General features: G+C 42.7%; 1 protein-coding gene across 3 annotated transcripts in view; it reads right to left on the bottom strand.

The window, feature by feature from the left end:
* Window positions 1-19,689, bottom strand: part of GARRE1 (granule associated Rac and RHOG effector 1) — an 81,358-nt gene extending 61,669 nt beyond the window's left edge. Inside the window, exon 1 of one of the 3 annotated variants that reach the window (XM_061138976.1) lies at window positions 19,630-19,689. The gene's annotated coding sequence lies outside the window, so the exon portion shown is untranslated. Of the gene's footprint in view, window positions 1-11,936; window positions 12,084-12,169; window positions 12,192-19,629 lie in introns of those variants that run through there. The other 2 variants (XM_061138977.1, XM_061138975.1) reach the window with 2 other exon arrangements.
* Between the last annotated feature and the right edge of the window lie 849 nt (window positions 19,690-20,538).

Here is a 20,538-nt window from a genome sequence, read left to right as displayed (position 1 = left end):
CCAAACAAAGTTTAAAATGCACACAAACATGTATGTAAGCACGGGGATACATCCCTTCCTTTTTTAAAGTATTCTCAGTGCTTGTCTTGCTCTTTTTTGAAAGCTTCCCTCCCCATTTATCTCCCTGAAGGGCTAAAATATGTTCAATCCATTTAAGGACATTTCTGCTCTGTATTTTCTTGAAAAGAATTTTCACTGGGAAAATATTCACCATTTATGAATCCACTATTCATGCTACATGGAAATAAATATGCATTGTGAAAGACCTCAGAAGTTAGCTGCAGCCAAGACTTGTAAGATTTGTGTTGTATTCATAAGTTTTAATGCTGCCTAAGACTCTCAAACACATAGTAGAAAAGGACATTTTAGGAGATGTCACAACTTTTCAACACTACAATAATTTGCAAAAACTCTCAATAAATTAAAATTGAACTCAGACCTAACTACATCTTTTAAAACATTCCTTTCTGTAATCAAAGTCAGCAGTAATTTGTAATTCAACCAATAACAAAGAACAGGCTTGAAACTAGACAAAAGCTAAGTATAAAAGGGTTTTCCTTATGGCAGAAACCAACACAATATTGTACAGCAATTATCCTCTAATTAAAAATGAACAATAATTCTTTAAAAGGGTTTTCTTATACCCATAACTGATAACATTTAAAAAGGTGGTCATCCTGAGAAAACTTGAAGAGCTTCCCTTCAGAGAATGTAGTGGAAAACAGTGGTCTTGGGGCAGACTAACTGGGTGGGATCCTGGCTCTGCCCCTTACCAGCTATGTGACCTTGGGCAAGTTCCTTAACCTCTCTGTGCCTCAGTTTCATCGTCTGTAAAATAGGGATAATAACCATAACTACTGTTATTGAGTTGGATGAGTTTATACACAGAAAGCATGTAGAATAATGTCTGGCAAATATTAAGCACTAAATGTTTGATGATCCTATTATCATCATTCCAATAAGTGAAAATAAGTAGGCATCATTATTCTGCTTGTCTGAGAAAAAGTTACTGACAAGAAAGGTCTTATAAAGTCATCCAATCCCTTAACTGAGTAGAAATCTCTGTATTCTAGGGTGGCTGGCGTCACGTTTCAATGTGTGTGATAGCTATTATCTGTGAACACAGAGAACAATTTAAAATCCATTTCAGTCATTAAGCCAATAGAGAAAAAAGGAGTGAAAAACAGTCCTATCGTCAGAAATGGGGCTTCCCAGGTGGCACTTGTGATAAAGAACCCTCCTGCCAATGCAGGAGACATAAGAGACTCAGGTTCGATCCCTGGGTTGAGAAGATCCCCTGGAGGAGGGCAAGGCATTTCACTCCAGTATTCTTGCCTGGAGAATCCCATGGACAGAGAAGCCTGACAGGCTACAGTCCATGGGGTCACACAAAGTCAGACACCACTGAAGTGACTTAGCACGCATGCAGCACTCAGTACGCATTGTCAGAAACGGTATGGCACAAAGTAGCTTCATTTCAAGACGACAGGCTAAATAAAACAGGCACATGAACTTACCTGCCCACCTTGCTCAAATCCCAAAGACATAACAGTAAAGATATTCACAAGGGAATCAACCTAACAGTAATAAGAACAGCTGAGGGATACAGTCTTTTAATTGCTGGTCACTTTCTAGAAGACAGAGAGAAAGCAGAGGAAATTGTACAACAAGATAAACCAGAGGAGAGCTAGACATTTCACAGAACACGTAAAGCCAAAGGCAGGTGGAGAAGCAGAGTCCTCCTCCAGGAAGAGCTGGATAAATGCCCAGCTTTGAATCAGCAGGTAGAGTCAAGAGTGGGAAATAGGTTCATCTACCTGGTCTCCTCCATATTTCTCACTCTTGGCCACGGAATCAGCCAACTCCTATTAGTGGTACAGAGAAGGGTTATTTCAAATTAAAAGAGGATCTTGACTGTATCTCTCTGGTCAACAAAGGAGAAGAGGGAAAAATATAAAACCAAAGAAATAAAAGTCTTTTAATCCTTCTATTAAATTTGAATCATGATTTATCTTTTTCTTTCTAAAAAGTACACATTTACTTTACTGAAAAGACCTAAATTCATATCTCAGTTGCAATTATCTCCCTTAATACCATTTCCTCCCACCAACTAGAATGAGAACTCCTTATAGAAATGGCTGATTCTTGGGACTTCCCTGGTGGTACAGTGGATGCCAATGCAGGGGACACAGGTTGAATCCCTGGTCCGGGAAGATTTCACATGCCATGGAGCAAACAGGCCCATGGGCCGCAACTACTAAAGTCCATGTGCCTAGAGCCTGTGCTCCACAAGAGAAGCCACCGTATGAGAAGCCCCTGCACTCCAATGAAGAGTAGCCCCCACTGGACCGCAACCAGAGAAAAGCCCATGTGCAGCAATGAAGACCTAATGCAACCAGAGATAAATAATAAATAACTTTTTTAAAAAAGAAAGGAATCGCTGATTCTAAATCTGGGATCAAAAACTAAAAGATAAGCCCAGGAATTTTTTTCTGGCCAGAAATTAGGGAACCCATTTATTACTACCCAGCCCATGTCCTAGACTCAGAGTCAACCTGAAAATTAAGCTCTGTTCGTGGCCAAAAGTGGTAAAATCTAAGAATCGAAAGAAAAACTCTTTTGGATTGAAATTCCCTAAATATATAAAAATCAATGAGTTTGGACCTGGCAATGATTTCTTGCATATGACATCAAAAGCACAGGCAACAAAAGAAAAACTAGACTAATTTTACTTCATCAAAATTAAAACTTCTATACATCAAAGGACACAACTGGCAGAGACAACTTTGGGTAAAAAGATAACCCACAGAATGGGAGAAAATATCTGTAAACCATATATCTGAAAGGAATTAATATCTAGAATATAAAAAGAACTCACACAACCCAAAAACATATATGCAAACAACACAGTTGTCAAATGGGCAAAGGACATGAATAGACATTTGTAAAAGAAAGAAACAAATGATCAATAAACACATGAAAGAATACTCAGCATCACCAATCATTAGGGAAATACAAAGCAAAACCAAAATGAGATACCACTTCATACCCATTAGAAAGACTATCATAAAAAGAAAAAATAACACAGAAAACAACATGTTGGCAAGGATATAGAAATTGAAGCCCTTGGGGCTTCCCTGTGGCTCAGTGGTAAAGACTATGCCTGCCAATGCAGGAGACACGGGTTTGATCCCACGGGAAGATCCTACATGCCGCGAAGCCCATGTACCACAACTCCTAAGCCTGTGCTCTAGAGCTGGGGAGCCACAGCTGCTGAAGCCCTTGAACTCTAGAGTTCATGCTCCACAGAAGAAAGCCATTGTAGTGAGAAGCCCTGTGCCCCACACCTAGAGAAAAGCCTGCGCAGCAACCAAGACCCAGCACAGCCTAAATAAATAAAATTAAAAAAAAAAAAAAAGAAATTGAAGCCCTTGTTCATTGCTGGTATAAATGTAAAATGGTATAGTCACTTTGGAAAACAGTATGGCAGTTCCTCAAAAAATTAAACATACATTAATAACTAATTACCATATGATCCAGCAAGTCTACTTCTTGGTATAAACAGAAAAAAACTGAAAGCAGGGACTCAAACAGATATTTGTATACCAATGTTCATTGCAGAATTATGCATAATAGCAAAAAGGCTGAAACAAGCCAAACGTCCATCAATGGATGAATGGATAAACAAAATGTGGTATAATCGTATAATGGAATATTATTCAACTGAAGAAGGAAAGAAATTCTGATACACACTTTAATACAGATGAAACTATTAATCCATGTGGCAACTGACCTCTCTACTTGTCAGACCATAGATCTATAGAAACTTGGCAGTGGTTGTGATACCTGTAGTCTTAAAGTGACATGTGGAAGAAGGTAGAGATCATGGCAGAGGCTTCACTTTGGAAGTAAAGTCACAACTAAATAACAGGATCATCAAGCACCCTGTTTCTCAAGCTCATGCCTGAGATGGGTAAAGAGTGCTAGTTATTTCTCTGGGGAGCCTGTCCTTCATCTTTTCCTGTTTATAGCATCTTTTACCACACACATACACACACATGCTTTTCCCTAATTTCTCTATATGTTCATCTGTTCTTTTACAGTATCAGGTTTTACAACTTCATCTACCTTGTCCAAACTGATGATTAAAAATAGATGAACCCTTTGAAAAAGATATACAAATTGCCAACAAGCCATGGAAAGATGGTTAACATCATTAGCTATCGGGGAAATGCAAATCAAAGTCATGAGATATCACTTTACAACTAGGATGACTATGATAAAAATACAGTCAAAACAAGTGTTGGCAAGGACTGGAATCTGTGGGAATATAAAATGGTGCAGACACTTTGGAAAACAGTCTGGCAGTACCTCAAAAGGTTAAACATAGAATTACCATAAGACCAAATAATTCCACAACTATGTATATACCCAAGAAAAATGAAAGACATATGTCTACACAAAAACCTGTACATGAAGGTCCAGAGCAATATTATTCATAATAGTAAAAAAGCAGAAACAACCCAAATGCGTAACAACTTAGTGGCATATAGCTATACAACAGAATAATATTCTTCAGGCATGAAAGGAATGAAGCATGAGAATTCCCTGGTGGTCCAGTAGTTAGGATTTTGGTGCTTTCACTGCTGGGGCCTGGTTTTCAACCCCTGGTTGGGGAACTAAGATCCCACCAGCCATGCCAAGCGGCCAAAAGAAAAAAAAAAACAACCCCCAGAAATGAAGTACTGATACATAAAACAGCATAGATGAGTCTTTAAAACATTACACTAAGTGAAAGACACCAGAAACAAAGTTCACAAATTGCATGATCCCATTAATATGCAATGTCCAGAATAGGCAAACCCACTGAAACAGAAAGTTGATTAATGGTTGCCTAGGGCTAGGGCAATTGGGAAAAACAAAGCATGACTGCTAATGAGTACAGGGTTTCTTTTTTCTTCCCCCAGCGTTTCTTTTTGGAGTGATGAAAATGTTTTGAAATTGTGGTGGTAGTTGTATTAACTATGAATATACTAAAAATCACTGAATGATACACTTTAAGTGAGTGAACTGATGGTGTGTAACTTACATTTTAATAAAGCTGTTATTGAAAATAAAGATAACGACTGCAAAAACAACTCCTTCTTCAGAGAAAACAGACAGAAAAATCTCTGTCCTCTCCAGTCCACAATGTAAATCTAAATACCCAGCCTTGATAATGTGGGGACACTCACAGGAAATTAGGGAGGTAAGTGAAGTTGTTGTCCATGAAGTTCAAAGTCCAACCATTTCCATGGCGATTTTTTTTTTTTTTTTGGTCAGTCAGAATGACACAAACCATATTTAGAAACGCATTCCAGAAAAATGCTTTGAAGAATTTTATTCCCAACATTCACAAATTTAAAGTATCTATTCAGACAAGAGAAAATGTCCAGAAGACCCAGTTCTTAGGTCTCTCTCTCTCCCCTTAGGACTCTCCTTTTTTTGGCTCACCTTCTACTGTCACATTAAAAAGAGTGACAGACAAAGATGCTAGTTCTCCTTGCTTTCCTCCTGCCCCTCTGGCCATTCTTAGTCACCTCTCTGAGTCAGTGACAGAGCTGAAATGCTGTGGTTCCTCAGAGCTCTGTGTTGTGCCCTGTCTGTTTCTAAGATCAACAAATTCTCACTGGGAGGATCCCCAAATCCATCTCTCTAGCCCCAGTCTTTCTCTTGTGCTCCATATTCCAAATATTCAATGGCCCAGTGCACAGGTCTTCAAATCAAATGTCCAGAACCAACTCTCCCCAGTCTCTCCATATTCCTTTCCTGTCTTGGTGAATGGCATCACTATTAACCTACATGAACAAGCCAGAAACCTGGAGTTATATTCAATTAATCATCTAGTCATGTTCGTTCTGTCTCCTTAACATTTTACAAGTCTTTCCTATTTTCACTGCCAATCCAAAGTTCTAACTATCTTTATCTCCTGCCTGAATTATAGAGGAGCCTCGTGAGTGAACTTTCGAATGCCTGGACTGCTCCTCTCTGGTTGCTGTGTGATTAATCACACCACTCTCCTGCTTAAAGCCGATTACCTTCCCATTTTCCTACCACCTCCCCCACCCCATTTCTGCCTAGTTCATGCTTATGCCACTTTTCCTCTCACCATCTACCCACCAAGCTCCTTCTGCACGGAAAGCTCGCCCGGCTTACTCTCACTCCTCCTGGATGTCTGACGTCACCTCCTCTGGGAAGAGACCTTGACAAAGCCTGAGGCAGGAGCACCTGCATGCGCAACCATAACGTCCTGTTTCTAGCCCTGTCTTAGCATCACCTTTGCTGCTCTGTAATGTACTACATCACAACCGCCAGCTTCCCCTGTGTTTCTCTGCCACCTCCAACCAAGATCACTGAGCTCATTCAAGATATTCGAGGGTGCTAAGCACCTTGTAAACATTCAACAGCTATTTGCTGAGTAATTAGTTCATCCTCAGTATTTATTTAATGGCCATTTCTATACAACATTCATATGGTCAGCCTTGCTAGCCACAGAGGCAGTAAGCTAAGTGCTAGATAAAAGAGTCCACTTGAAATAGGGGGAAAAAAGCTTACAAAATGGCAAGTTCACCCAAGTTCTCCTCAATAAAACTGATCATTAAGTGACTACAATGTGTCAAGTATTACACCCAGAGCTTTGGATACATAATTTAATGTTCACTAGAACTGTAAAAGAAAAACAACTGACATTAAGTAGCAGGCACTGTGCTACACACTTCACATTTGTTACCTAATTTGTTACCTAATTACCCTGTGAGGTAATATAAGAAGCTGAGTGAGTTCTTTAGGTTCCTGCTACACTCCTGAGGTAAATAGTCCCCAAAACAGCTGGTTTGCGACCGGGCCTGCCACTAGCAGCAGAGCTCTTCTCCATCACTACAATACTCTACCTCTGTCAATCATCTAGACTGAAACATTCTGTTTATTATCCTTAGGAGATGGTTTCATACTATAGGATTCTTGACAGGAACTGGCAGGAAGTTGACCTGGAGAGATGAACAAAGAGAAAGTTGTCTCTCTTTAGGAGATCATACCCATATCCATTGCTGATGACCTAAATTCAACTCTCCTGGGACTAGACTCATAAGACATGTTACCTAGTCATCCTTCCATCCCTTGGTCTTCCTCCTGTATATTTACTCCCTTGATATCAACCCTAAATGTATTAGCCCAGATGGTCCCTATCCTGTTCCCTTTCCCTACAGTCTCTTACAAGATTCAGTCCTGCCAATCGTGTTCACCACAGTTCACAGTTCAATCCTGGTCACCTGGTCTGCACTGTTCAGTTCAGTTCAGTTCAGTCACTCAGTCGTGTCTGACTCCTTGTGACCGCATGAATCACAGCACGCCAGGCTTCCCTGTCCATCACCAACTCCTGGAGTTTACTCCAACTCATGTCCACTGAGTCGGGGATGCCACCCAGCATCTCATTCAAGCACTGCACAAATGTTGGCTATTGTTACTGTTACATCCTAAATGCCTCTTGCTCTCTCCCTTACACGAGCACTGTTCAGCTTCCAAAGAACTAGTCTTCAGGAGCAAGCATTTAAGGCCAAGAAAGAGTATCTTCTATGAGGACTAGAAGCCAAGCCTCCAGATGCTCAGGCCCCAAGACCTTTCAATGAAAGCATAATAGATAAACAATAGCTAAATCTAAGTAGCAAGCTAAAAATGCATGAGAATATCAGATACTGGAATAAAACTAACAAATAGCTCCAATCCCAAGGGACCAAACATTCTATTTTATCCCATTTCACAAAATTAGTAAGTCAGCACTCAATCTTTTAACATAGTGGCTCTCAACAAGTGAAGACGAGGCTGTACATACAAACATACAGACACACTCTCACTCACTCACTCACAAACACAGACATCCGCCCACCAGGGGACATTCTGCAATGTCTGCAAACATTTTTTGGTTGTTACAACTGACAAAGTGCTGGTGGGTAAGGCCAGGAATGCTGCTAAACATCCTGCAATGCACAGGACAGCCCTCTGTCCACCTGAAGACAAAGAATAATCCACCTAAAAGGTCAATAGTACAACTCTGCTAAACAAAGTCCTTCCACGTTCAGGTACCTAAGGTGTAAGTTATTTCTTTCTGGGAAGATGATACAAACTTCCCCAAGAAGTTAAGCCAAAATAGACACATTTAAGGTATCACTGGAAGAGAGACAGGTAAATGCTAAATACCTGGTTGAGAAATGCTGGGACCTGGGAAGAAGGAGAGCACTGCAGAGGCTGAGGCATTCTCAAAGATCTCAGAGCAGATGGGACTCCTCACTTCACTCCAAGCCTGCCAATCGAGGCGCCCCCCACCAATCCAGCCCCCTCACCCCCCACCAATCCAGAATCACCCCCTCCAGTCTCACTTGCAACAGATCCCTTCCACTCACCCTTGGCTCCTGCCACACTGACCACCCACAACAGCTGCTTCTCCACAGGGCTACTATGTCCCAGTGTTACTACTGGAAAAATCCCTCAACCACTTCCCAAAAGCTCTGCCCTCCAGCTGAGGAGTACTCAGTTTCCCCCAACCCCAGGCTGAGGAGGACATGTTGTCATCTCAACCCAATCACCCAATCGTAAGAATGTGTTTCTATGATTCCTGTGGACAAAGGTGGAACATGCTTTAAAGGACTTCTCTGGTGATCTAGTGGTCAAGACTCTGCACTTCCACTGCAGGGGATGCAGGTTAGATCCCTGGTCTGGGAACTAAGATCCCACATGCCTCAAGATGCAGCCAAAAAACAAGCTTAAAAATATAAGAAAATGCTTTCTTTTTCTTTTTTCTCTTTTAAAGCCCTAAAGCCTTGGACATTCCTGATGGTCCAGGGGTTAAAACCCTGTGCTTCCATTGCAGGGAACACAGGTTCAACTCCTGGTCAAGGAAGTTCCACATGCCATGTGGTATGGCCAAAGAATAAATATAAATAAATTAAATAAATTTAAAAAAAAAAAGCCCTAAAGCCTTGCTCCCTGCCACCTAAAATCAGGACTTAGCAGCTGCCAGCCAGGAGACGCCTCATTTCCTGTAGTTGCTCAGTAAAAATAGGAAGTGGGAGAGGAAATTCACAAAGCAGAAACAAAAGTAATCACTGCGTAACTTCCTGAACACAAATCACTGAGCAGGGAGGGTATCATTAAAACATGGAAACGGAAAGGGAGGCATGGAGAGCCAAGACCAGCGGAAAGGAAGTGACACTCAGGGGTCCACCAAGTCCAGACTACTTCTGTGCCCAGGAGACTGCTCCCAAAGAAAACTATGTGCAAAACTGGTCTAGTTTATACAGAGAGTTTCCAAGGAATATAACCCATGTTAATGTAAAGAATTGTACGACAACTCCTGAAACATTAAAGTTATATCAGAGTTTAAAAAAAAAAGTCAGTGAAAAAATTCTAAGGATGCCAAGATTAAACTACATTTTTCCTGGTCAAGAAGTGGCTACTAAAACTGCTATTGAAGACAGGGACTTCCTTGGTGGCCCAGTGGTTAAGACTCTGTGCTTCCACTGCAGGGGGCACTGGTTCTAGATTCTTGGTTGGGGCACTAAGATCTTGCATGCCCAGTGGTGAACCCAAAACAAAATAAAACAAAAAGTTACTAGATAACTGACTGGTTGACAAAATCTGAAGCCCATGCTTTACTGTATGAAAACTCAAGTAGACAGGGAAAAAAAAAAAAAAAAACCCTACTAAATGTACAGCTTTGTGCAGCCAAAACAAAACAAAAAGTTACTAAATAACTGACTCGTTGACAAAATCTGCAGTCCAAGTTTTCCTATACTGAGATATGAAAATGCTAGTAGACAGGAAAAAACCCTACTAAATATGGAGCCTGGTGCAGCCAAAACAAAAAATATTAAAATCATATTGAGGTATGAAAACTCAAGCAGACAGAAAAAACTCTACTGAATATTCTATTCATAGAATTCTAAAAATTTCTAATCATAGCTAGAATCTATTGTAGTTAAAGATACTTCTACCTGTGTCCTCTAGCATGGCTCAACCCTGTAAATTGTGCCTGAATGCTCTAGGCACCTAGGATGCAAAGGTTAACAGTGCTGGTGTCAAGGAGATTCTGGTCTAATGGCGTAACACTGCTTCCAAGGGGTGACACCTGACTGCCCCGTGCTGACACCTACTCTAACACAATTTATCAATACAAAATATGACGTTCCTCCATTAAGAAAAAAAAGCAAGTTAGCATTAGCAGATCGTGAAAAAGCTTTTATACTCAGTAATCTAAGAATAACTGATAATTTCAGTTACAGCAGAAAAAAGAAATTTTCTAACCTCAAAGGCAACAGAGTTGAAATTTAGTTTCAGAATAACACAGGTTAAAAACAAAATAGGCCAGGAAATTCCCCGGTGGTCCAGCAGTTAGGACTCTGCTTTCACTGCCAATGGTGTGGGTCCCTGTAAGTCATGAGGTAGGACCAAATAAACAAAGAAATATTAGAACTTTCAAATTGTATTAGAGAAATGCTCTGAGTCAAAAAAAAAAAAAAAATCTCTGTTGAACAGAAATCTCCAAAAGAAAAGGAAATGGGGGTGCAAGGGGAAGTCAGAGTCTTGCCAAGAGGTTTATCTGTAAACCACTACCCACATCTCCAAAAGGTGAACAAAGTTGGCTCCTAAATATCTGAAAACGTTTACTCAGAGGAAACAAACTTTTTAATCTATAAACTGAAATGGTCTTGAACCAATAAAAATTTGCACATCAAAATGCACCCAAGCACTATGAAGACATTCATGACAAAAAACTATGCTGCTGATGGAAACTCAAGCATAAATCAAGGAGAAACTTTAAAGTAAATCATTAAATTAAAAGTTACAAAACACTGATGTAATTTTTCAAATCCGATCTGTTAAAAAATATTTTTTTAACCTAGACCTATTAGAAACCTTCAGATTTTGTTTCAGTGTGTTAGAGCAGGAAAAGGCTTTGATCTACTCAGCTCTGGTTAAGTCTAGTCCAAAGTTTCCAAATTTATGTATCCATTAGAAAGTAATTTAAGAAAACTTAAAGTTCCATAGCGCTCCTCATTCGTAACAACTTGCATTGTGGAACCTATCCAAAATTAACCTCCAATGGGGAAAAACAAGTATTTATCAAGAAGCTTATGTACAAATGGGTAAATCAAACTGTAATATGGAAACTATTTTTCTTACTACAGAGATGAACTACATAAATTTTAGATAAATACACTTCAGATTCAGGATAATTTCTGAAAATTTAAGGTACCCATGAAAAATTTTTTCGATGGATATAACAGAAGTTCCCTCCTTTGGACTGGGAACAAAGCCTCCAATTTTCACACCCAGCAAGCCTTTCCGTCTCTCAAAAACCCCAGTAAATCAGAGTTATAGCTCAGGAGCTCATTCTTCTCTGCAAACATTCCACCAAGTCAAATATTTAGCAGTGAGGACATTCAAGGAGCCTCCTCCTCATCTCACCCCCACTTCTTTCCAAAGCAGGCAAGACAGCCCTAGGAGGAGGAATGCAGTGGCTCATATTCTTAATTTGCGGGGTAAGATGCTCCAACATTGAGAGATTTCATGGAAACAGTTACAGCTTTGGGAGACAGATTGACCTGGATATGAAATCCTGCTCTCAGTAACTATCAGTTGAATGAATGGTATTTACTAACCCAAGATCTTATGTAAATTACTGAACTCCCGTGCCTTAGTTTCTTCAGGACTTTAGTGAGGATTAAGTCCATAAAGGACAGCACTCAATAAATGGAAGCTACTGCTTTGAACCAGGCCACAGACCAGTCAGAGGGCAGCATTTTATCTTTTTTTTTTTAATTCTTCATTCTGGCCTACTGTCATTAAAAATACAAACTCCCCTTCACCCCCACCCCCACACAACTTTCAAAAATATTTTTTACCTTCTTGCAGCTCTGGCCTCAACTCCCAAAGTCCCGGCAAGAAACTGAAAGTAGTGCTGCCCTGTGTTCTCCAGAGGGGAAGGAAATCAGGCTCCTCCCATTTCCCTGCTTACCACTGCCTCCTCTTTCAGCCCCAAACTAGAGAAAGAACAGGGGCACTGCTAAGGAATGAATTACCTTGCATTACGAACTACATTACAAAGCAGCTTAAGCACAGGTGCCTTCTCTCCTACCTTGAGATGGGGAACAAGATAGGTCCCTGTAGACTTCCCTGGTGGTGCAGTGGATAGGAGTCTGCGCCTGTCAGTGCAGGGACACAGGTTCAATTCCTAGTCCAGGAAGATTCCACATGCTGTGGAACAATGAAGCCTGCGCACCAACTACTGAACCTGTGCTCCAGAGCCCACAAGTCACAACTACTAGAGTGCCTGAGCCTAGAGCCCGTGCTCCGTAACAAGAGAAGCCAACACAGTGAGAAGCCCTCACACCGCAACAAAGAGTAGCCCCGGTTCACCTCAGCTAGAGCAGACTGCACACAGCAACAACGATCCAGTGCAGCCAAAAATACAGAAAGATAAATGAAAATTTAAAAAAAAAAAAGACGAAAGATCTTTGTCCCTGGTGAGAGGAACCACTTTCCCCTCTCCCTGCCGAAGTTACCAGACTGCAGCTCTCAAGCCTGGGAGCCAAGCCAGCTTCCTCTACCTGTTCTCAGGCACACACACATCCCCCTCTGGGACCTGGGAGTTGGGTAGAGGAAGACTCAGGTATTTCTAGGTTCGCCAGTCATAATGACCATCTCACTGGCACCTAATCCCCAAATCATTTTCAATTAAGAAAATTTGAATTTTTTTTCAGGTAATACCTAGCTTTAATTGCACACTCAAAATCAATCTTTCACATTATGATTCTTTGCAACTACCAATCTGAAAAAGCACATACCTGACGGTGGCCTAGACACAAGGATCATAGTCAAAATAGTTAAAAAAAAAAAAAAAAAAATCAACACCATCTAAGAAAGAATCCTAGAAACAGACTCAGGAAATGTAGAGGCCTGTATCCAGGACGCCCACTGACTACAAGCACCAACCTGGAAGTAACCCACATGCACTGCATTAAGGGATTCATTAAAAAATTACACAGGAACACCCCACAATCATGTGGAAGATCAAGGTAGAGCGACCACAATTCACCAAGCCTAAACTATCATTATCATATATCATATCATTATTTTATATATATTAAGAACAGTGACTGGCCATGGCATTAATATATCCCAGTTTCAGGCTCCCTCAAAGCTCTTTCCTGCCTCATTTCTCTGCCTCAGTCCATCTCAGACATGTATTACCCCCAGAACAAGCCACTTTGTGTCCTTGTCTCTCCTTTTGTTTTTTCTAGAAGTTACCAATATTTAAGATCCACTGTTTCGATGAAACCATCTTCAGCCCCTTTAGTTCCCATGAAGCCTTTGCAGATGAATTGTGAGCACAGAGAGACAGACTGGACATATCTTCACAGTCACTTTGGTGCACAACACAGGGCCACACCACAGCCACCACCACCAGAAACCCACACCTGTCAGGAACTGTTCTAAGGACTTCACAAATAACAACTCCTTTAAGCCTCACTATAACACCAGGAGGTAGGCACTATTACTTTCCCCCTTTTCAGACAGGGTAAACTGAGGTAAAGAGAGGCTTAGGGGTTAGTGACTAATTAAGTAGAGGAGGCAGGATGTAAACTCAAGCAGTCTGGCTACAGTCCTTGCCCTTAACCTCTACGCTACATTCCCTCTCTAAATGACTGCTGTGTACAACAGACATTTAGCTTTTAATTCCTTTTTTTTTTTTTCTTTTGGTCATGCCATGAAGCCTGTAGGATCTTAGTTCTTGGACCAAGGATAGAACCTGTGCCCCCTACACTGGAAGCATGCATGCATGCTTCACTCAATTGTGTCCAATTCTTTGCAGCCCCATGGACTACAGCCTGCCAGGCTCCTTTGTCCACGGAATTTTTCAGGCAAGAATACTGGGAATAGGTCGCCATTTCCTACTCCAAGGATTCTTTCCGACCTAGGGATCAAACCTGCACCTCTTGTGTCTCCTGCACTGGCAGTCGGGTTCTCTACCACTAAGCCACCTGGGAAGCCTTACAGTGGAAGCACAAAATCTTAACCAATGGACTGCCAGGGAAGTCCCCCTATTAATTTTTAATTGATAATATAATACAAGTACACCACTGAAAAAAATCATATTGTACAAAAGAGTATGCAAGAAAAAGCTAGGTCAGTCTACCAACCTCAATTTCTGGAGCCTCATTCCAATGGCAATCACTGTTTCTTTTCTATCATTCAAGAATTGTCTTCCTGCTCTTAGAAATTTGTTTCATGAGTACCCTCTCTCTCTTTTTTTTACACAAATGGGCACATATACACATTGTCTTGCATCTTGCCTTTTTTACTGAGATTTCTCTGCACTTATGCATTCTGTACCTATGCTGTTTTGATTCATTACTAAGACACACATATTTTCACACTTTAACCCAAGATGTTTTTATGAAGTCAGAAAATCTTGTAACCTTGGACTTCATTAAGAAACAGGAGCCACAAAAGGCTTTTAAGTGCATAGCAGATATCAAGGGTTAGCCTTATAGCCACAGGCAGGCTGAATCGAGGGGCAGAGACCTTGTAGGTGATACCTGACATGTCATTTCTCTTTAACAGTAAATACCTACATCACAGGACTATTATGAGGAGCAAACAAGGTAATATATGCAAAGCACTTCTCATGACACCTGGCTGGCAGTGAGGCTAAGGGACAGACACAGAACCTGAGGCAAAAGCTAGAGACTGTTACGAATTATATCTTCAAAAGCTGACCCCACTTTCCAGTCTCATTTCCCTCTACTCCCCTATTCATGTCTATCCACCCTTTACCCTAAATCTCCATCAAGTCACATACCTCAAGGTTGCTCAGCTCTACACCTCTGTAGCTGTCATGACCCTGCCTAAAAGCCCACTCCCCTTCTGGTGGAGATGAGCTCACTACTTCCCACAGTATTCAGTTCAAGACCAGCCTTCCCCTGGAAGTCTTGACAACTGTGGCTGGATTCTCTGAAAAAGCAATTTGGGAAGAGCATATCTGTCATGACTTCCCACCTTCTGGCTCTCAGCTTTGTCAGTGCACTCAGGAACAAGTAGGCTCAGGAGGACTGATTCAGGCCATCTAAGCTCAAAGATGACTGATGTATTAACCAGGGAAGTAAAAGTCAAAGTTGCTCAGTCATGTCCAATTCTTTGTGACCCCACAGACTATACAGTCCATGGAATTCTCCAGGCCAGAATGCTGGAATGGGTTAGCCTTTCCCTTCTCCAGGGATCTTTCCAATCCAGGGATTGAATCCAGATCTTCCACACTGTAGGCGGATTCTTTACCAACTGAGCCACAAGGGAAGTCCAAGAATATTGGAGTGGGTAGCCTATCCCGTCTGCAGCAGATCTTCCCGACCCAGGAATTGAACCAGGGTCTCCTGCATTGCAGGCAGATTCTTTACTAACTGAGCTATCAGGGAAGCTCTGAAGGCCAGTTACAAACTCTATAAATACTGATAAGAACTAATACTGAGCACTTACCAGGGGGTCAAAGAGGAAGGTGTTATTATTACCCCATTTCTTGGATGGGGAAACAGACCAGAATCTGACCAGTCTGGATGAAAAGCACTCTCAATAGGAAATCTCCATGTAAAGTCATGTTCTAATCAAAGGGTTTTCAGATCATGGCAGCAAAGGAAAGATTCTTCCCACTAGAGCCCACTAGAGGTATCAACAGAGATGCACACATCTGTTTGGAAGTGCAAAGGCCCAGTGGAGGACTGCACACAGCTCCTCCAACCATGGTCCCCAGACGGTACTACAAACACATAAGTCAATTCTTCTCTTGGACCCACCAACCCAATTTCCAAAGATATCTTCCGAAACCTCTCCTTCCAGAGTCCCAGTCTTTCTTCTGAGGATACAACATTAAGTTTAAGCATTTGGCCACAAACACATTCCAATCATGCCTTCTGAGGGTTATAGCTGGGTCATTCCGGTTGAACTTGAAAGTTTTCCCTGAAATTCTCAAACCTAAATTTACAAACTTCTCTTGCCTTGTATTTTTTCTATAGATAACTGATGTAATATTCATTCTGATTTCATTCTCAAATGATCATTGATTCAATCAACAAATACTTAAATCACTCCGGAAACACTGTGCTTCAGGCTGTGGAGATAGCAGCAGTGAACATGACAGACAAGATCTCTAAAACCTGTCTCCTGCTTCTAGGCACTTGCGATACTTGATGAAATTGCTTATCTGGTTTTCTTACCTAGGCCATGCCTTCCAGCTCTGTATTCCAATCTTCCAGTACAGTAACTGGCCTATACTGTAAATACTCCATAAACGTGCGCTAACTAAATTCATGACTAAATTCACTGGGTCTCGCTTTTCTAATTCACAGTAGGATCATATAATGTCTGAAGTCCCTTAGAGCAAAGGTACAAGTTTAAATCAAACTGTAAGGAATAGAAAGTAAATGGCAAATACAACCCAAATCAAGAAAGGAGAAGAGCTGTAATAAGTCAACTGGTAAGAACTTGAGAGTCATGAAGGACAAGCCACCTTGGGAAGCAGTGAAGGGCTCCCTCACCTGGAGAAAGTATGGCCTCGGGAACATGTCCAGGAGTCAGTTAAAGGGAGAGAAAGAAATTACTTGCAGCAAAGTCTGAGTTGGGGTCACCAAGTGGAAACAGGGTGAAGGGATGAAATGGGTCTCTAACTAAAAGTCACATACTGGATGAGTGAGAAGGAGCATGCACTGAGGGACAGAGGTAGAGATATGAAGCTAGGCCTTTGAAAATGCCTGGGACCTTCCCTGGTGGCTCAGATGGTAAAGCGTCTGCCCACAATGCGGGAGACCCGGGTTTGATCCCTGGGTTGGGAAGATCCCCTGGAGAAGCAAATGGCAACCCACTCCAGTACTCTCGCCCAGAAAATTCCACAGATGGAGGAGCCTGGTGGGCTACAGTCCATGGCATCGCAAAGAGTCGGACACGACTGAGTGACTTCACTTCTCTTTAGAAAATGCCTAGACCCTGATGCTGGGAAAGACTGAAGGCAAAAGGAGAAGGGGGCAGCAGAGGATGAGATGATTAAAATAGCATCACTGACTCAATGGACAAGAATTTGAGCAAACTCTGGGAGACCGTGAAGGACAGAGAAGCCTGGTGTGCTACGGTCCATGGGGTCGCAAAGAGTCAGACACAACTTAGTGACTGAATAACAACAAAAATACAAAATGCTCCCAGGCAGATGTGGGCAAAAGAGAAGCAAAGACAAATGAGAAAGCAGTCACAAAATTAAGATAATGACCACGATAGCATCAAGAAGGCCAACCAAGAGGAGGTTCACAACAGCAAGAAAGTGTGGCTCACCATGCCAAATACTTACCGTCAAGGGAAATGAGAAAGCAGCAGCCACTGTGTCTATCCATTAAGGGATAGAGGATGGATTCAGTATGAATAAAGACATTTGAAGCACAACCCCTGACACATCCAGGCTTTCAGTGAACTTATACTAAGAGAAAATGGGATCTCACTTTTTCTGTAACGCCAAAAGAGCAATTCCTTATTCAAACCAACATCCTCTGTCCACCTTGGAAGGTCATCATTTTCCACTAAGCAGAAAGTCACAGGAGGGAAAAGAAGAGAGTGGACACTCAACTCATGTGATGTCCCAGTCCACTAACTCTCAGAAACAGTAGTTTTCCTATAGACTTGTTAGATTTGCGTGACAAAAAGCTCCTGGTGTATTAGGCTTCAGATTAGCAACAGAATAAACACTTAGCAAAATTTTCAGCTGAATCATGTGCAACTTGTTTAAAAATTTTTAAAGAGAATGCCTAAAACATGCTGTCTTCCAAAAATCCAGGGATAATTTTAGATAGAAAAATCTAGGCTTGCCAAGGGAATCTGAGAACTTTTCTATCTTGGTCTCCAATGCTAACCTACGTATTCGTGTGCAAAAATAGAGGAAGATTAGAATCTCAAATGCCAGACGGAAAAGTTGCCACAACAAACCTGAACTCTTCATATGGAGTTTGTTATCTTGTCAGTAAGAAAGCAAATGAAACAGTAGTAACTAAACTTTCTATCTCAAAAAATAAAAATAAAAATAAAACTCCCTGGACTTGTAAAGAAAAATAATTTTTTAAAAAGATACTGTGAATGGAATTTTGAAAAAGCATACACAAAATCTAAATATCAAATCTGTAAGCAGTCCTTTACAAACACATACTTAGAACTTTTGGTGTAAAACATGATAAAATGGCAATTACAGCTTATTCAATAAAATTGGGAAGGTATCTGGAAAATATTTCATATCTTAAACCAAAACTCTATTTTCAGCAAATAGCTAAAAGAAAAACAAAATAAAACCATGAAATGAGAAGCAAAGATGGAGGTATATTACAAATACTGGAACGGAGAATAATTTTAGAAGCGTCAACAAAAGAAAAATAATACTATGTATTTTTAAAATGAATGTTACCTTTGACCTCATTTGTTAATTTATCCTAAAAGAACCATCAGACAAATCCCTGTGGCAGAATCATCTATCCCATGACGAATTGGAAACAACTTACATGTTCATTAGTAGGACTTGGTTAAATTGTGATATACAAAGGTATATTATGAGGTCTATAAAAGTGATAATACATGTATTTACTGGTATCACCAAAATGTTAGCAATGGCTATCACTGAATGGCAGGTTGCAGGATGATTGTCACTTTAAAAAGTACTGTCACAACACTTGTCTTGAGCGAGAAGAAAGGAGAATGAATTGCTTTTATAATGGGAGTGAGGGGCGGAAACAAGCTATTTTCAAATTAGGGCCTCTCCCCCCAAAGCTAAGTATTCCATCTGGCAAAATTTGTGAGGAGAATAAACAAAATTCTTATCATGCCAACCAGGCAAGCTTCTTTCCTCGCACCGAGCAGAGCAGGAAGACACACCCCTGACCCTACGCTCGCCCCTCGGGCTTTGGTCCTTCATCCTCAGTCCCGGCCCTCTCGGGGTCCCCGCGCAACCTCCCCGGGCCCGACTGCGCCAACGGGCTCAGCGGGGCCGGAAAATCGTGTTCCTCGGGGCCCGGCCCTGCCCGGCCCCGGCGGGGAAGGTGAGCTCAGCCGACCGGCAGCCGCGGGGCGGCGTGAGGGCCGCGTCCGTAGGCAGTCCCCGCGGACCCCGAGACCCATAGGCCGAGGTCCCTCCGCGGACTCATCGGAGGGGTTTCCGGGAGCGGGTCCCGGGGCCAGCTCGACCTCCCCGGCCCCGGTCGCCCCAGGGAGCGCCCCCGGCCCCCCATGTCCCGCATCCGCGGGGTCCCTGCCGCGCCCCCAGTCCCAGGCACGAGCCGCGAGGCCTCTCTGGGCTTCCGTCCGCCCGGCCAGCTCCCCCTGAGCCCGGCGTCCTCCACAGCGGACAGGCAAGGGGCGGGAGCCGACGGCCCTGAGTCCTGAGGCCCCGAGCGGGAGCGACGCCCCACGAGCTCATCCAGCCGCCAGCCCCGGCAGCGGCCCACCGCCCTCCCGCCCCCCGGTGGGTGAGCCTGCCCGCCCACCAGCGCCAGGCAGCGCCTGCTCGTGCCCGCTCCTCACCTGCGACGCGCCCCGGCCCCCTGCGTACCGCCCGGACCGGCTGTGTACACCGGAAGTGACGTCTCCGGGCCGGCCCCGCCCCCGCCCCAGGCGGACGCCGGGTGGCTGAGGACCCAGCGGCTGGGAGCCGAACCCCCCCTCGCAACGCGCTGAGCTAGAGGGGGACGCGGGCGGCCCTGCACCTCCGTCCCGACCTCCAAGTGGGAGAGCCAGGGTGGGCTCGAGGACCGGCGGCCAGAGCCACCCAGTTTCTCTACTGTGACTTGGCCTCCGGGCGGGAGGGGTCAGCTGCGTCCACACAGATTTATTGTTAAAATTAATTACTGAGAAATTGAGCGCGTATTAGCTGCCTGGTCTTGGAAGGAGCTATAGGAACTGGATCGTGCCCTCTCCCTCATACGTTTATTCTCCTGCGTGGAAACATAATAATTGTTATAAATGCGCTTGATGATACAGTGCCAACTGCGACAAGTGCCAGGAGGGGAAAGTTGATGTGGGAGGAAGAGAGTCCCCTGACCTAGTGAAGGAGAGTGACCAGAGGATTCTTCCCTCAGGACAAGAGCAGGAGTTAAGGTCCTGAGGTGGGGAGGGTTGAAGAAGCAGGGAGGAAAGGATATTATTGCAGAAGTAACCGCAGGTGTTTTCGGTGGCTTTATGTTCAAGAAACTAAGGTGATGAGAAAATTTTTCTTGAGAGCAAGGGGTGATTTGACCATACTTGTGGGTTTAAAAGGATTACTTGGGCTATATTGTGGAGAAGGACTAGAGAGGAGAGGCAAGAGTGGACATAGATTTGTATGCCCATGTTAATAGCAACATTATTCATAAAAGTCAAAAAGGTGGAAGCAACCCAGTGTCCGTCAGTGCATGAACTGGATAAACAAAATAAGGTATATCCATTCAATGGACT

The sequence above is a fragment of the Dama dama genome, chromosome 4, assembly GCF_033118175.1.
Source record: "Dama dama isolate Ldn47 chromosome 4, ASM3311817v1, whole genome shotgun sequence".
Classification (NCBI taxonomy): domain Eukaryota; kingdom Metazoa; phylum Chordata; class Mammalia; order Artiodactyla; family Cervidae; genus Dama; species Dama dama.
The sequence above is the reverse complement of the archived record's forward strand: the minus strand, read 5'-3'. Positions and strand labels throughout refer to the sequence as shown.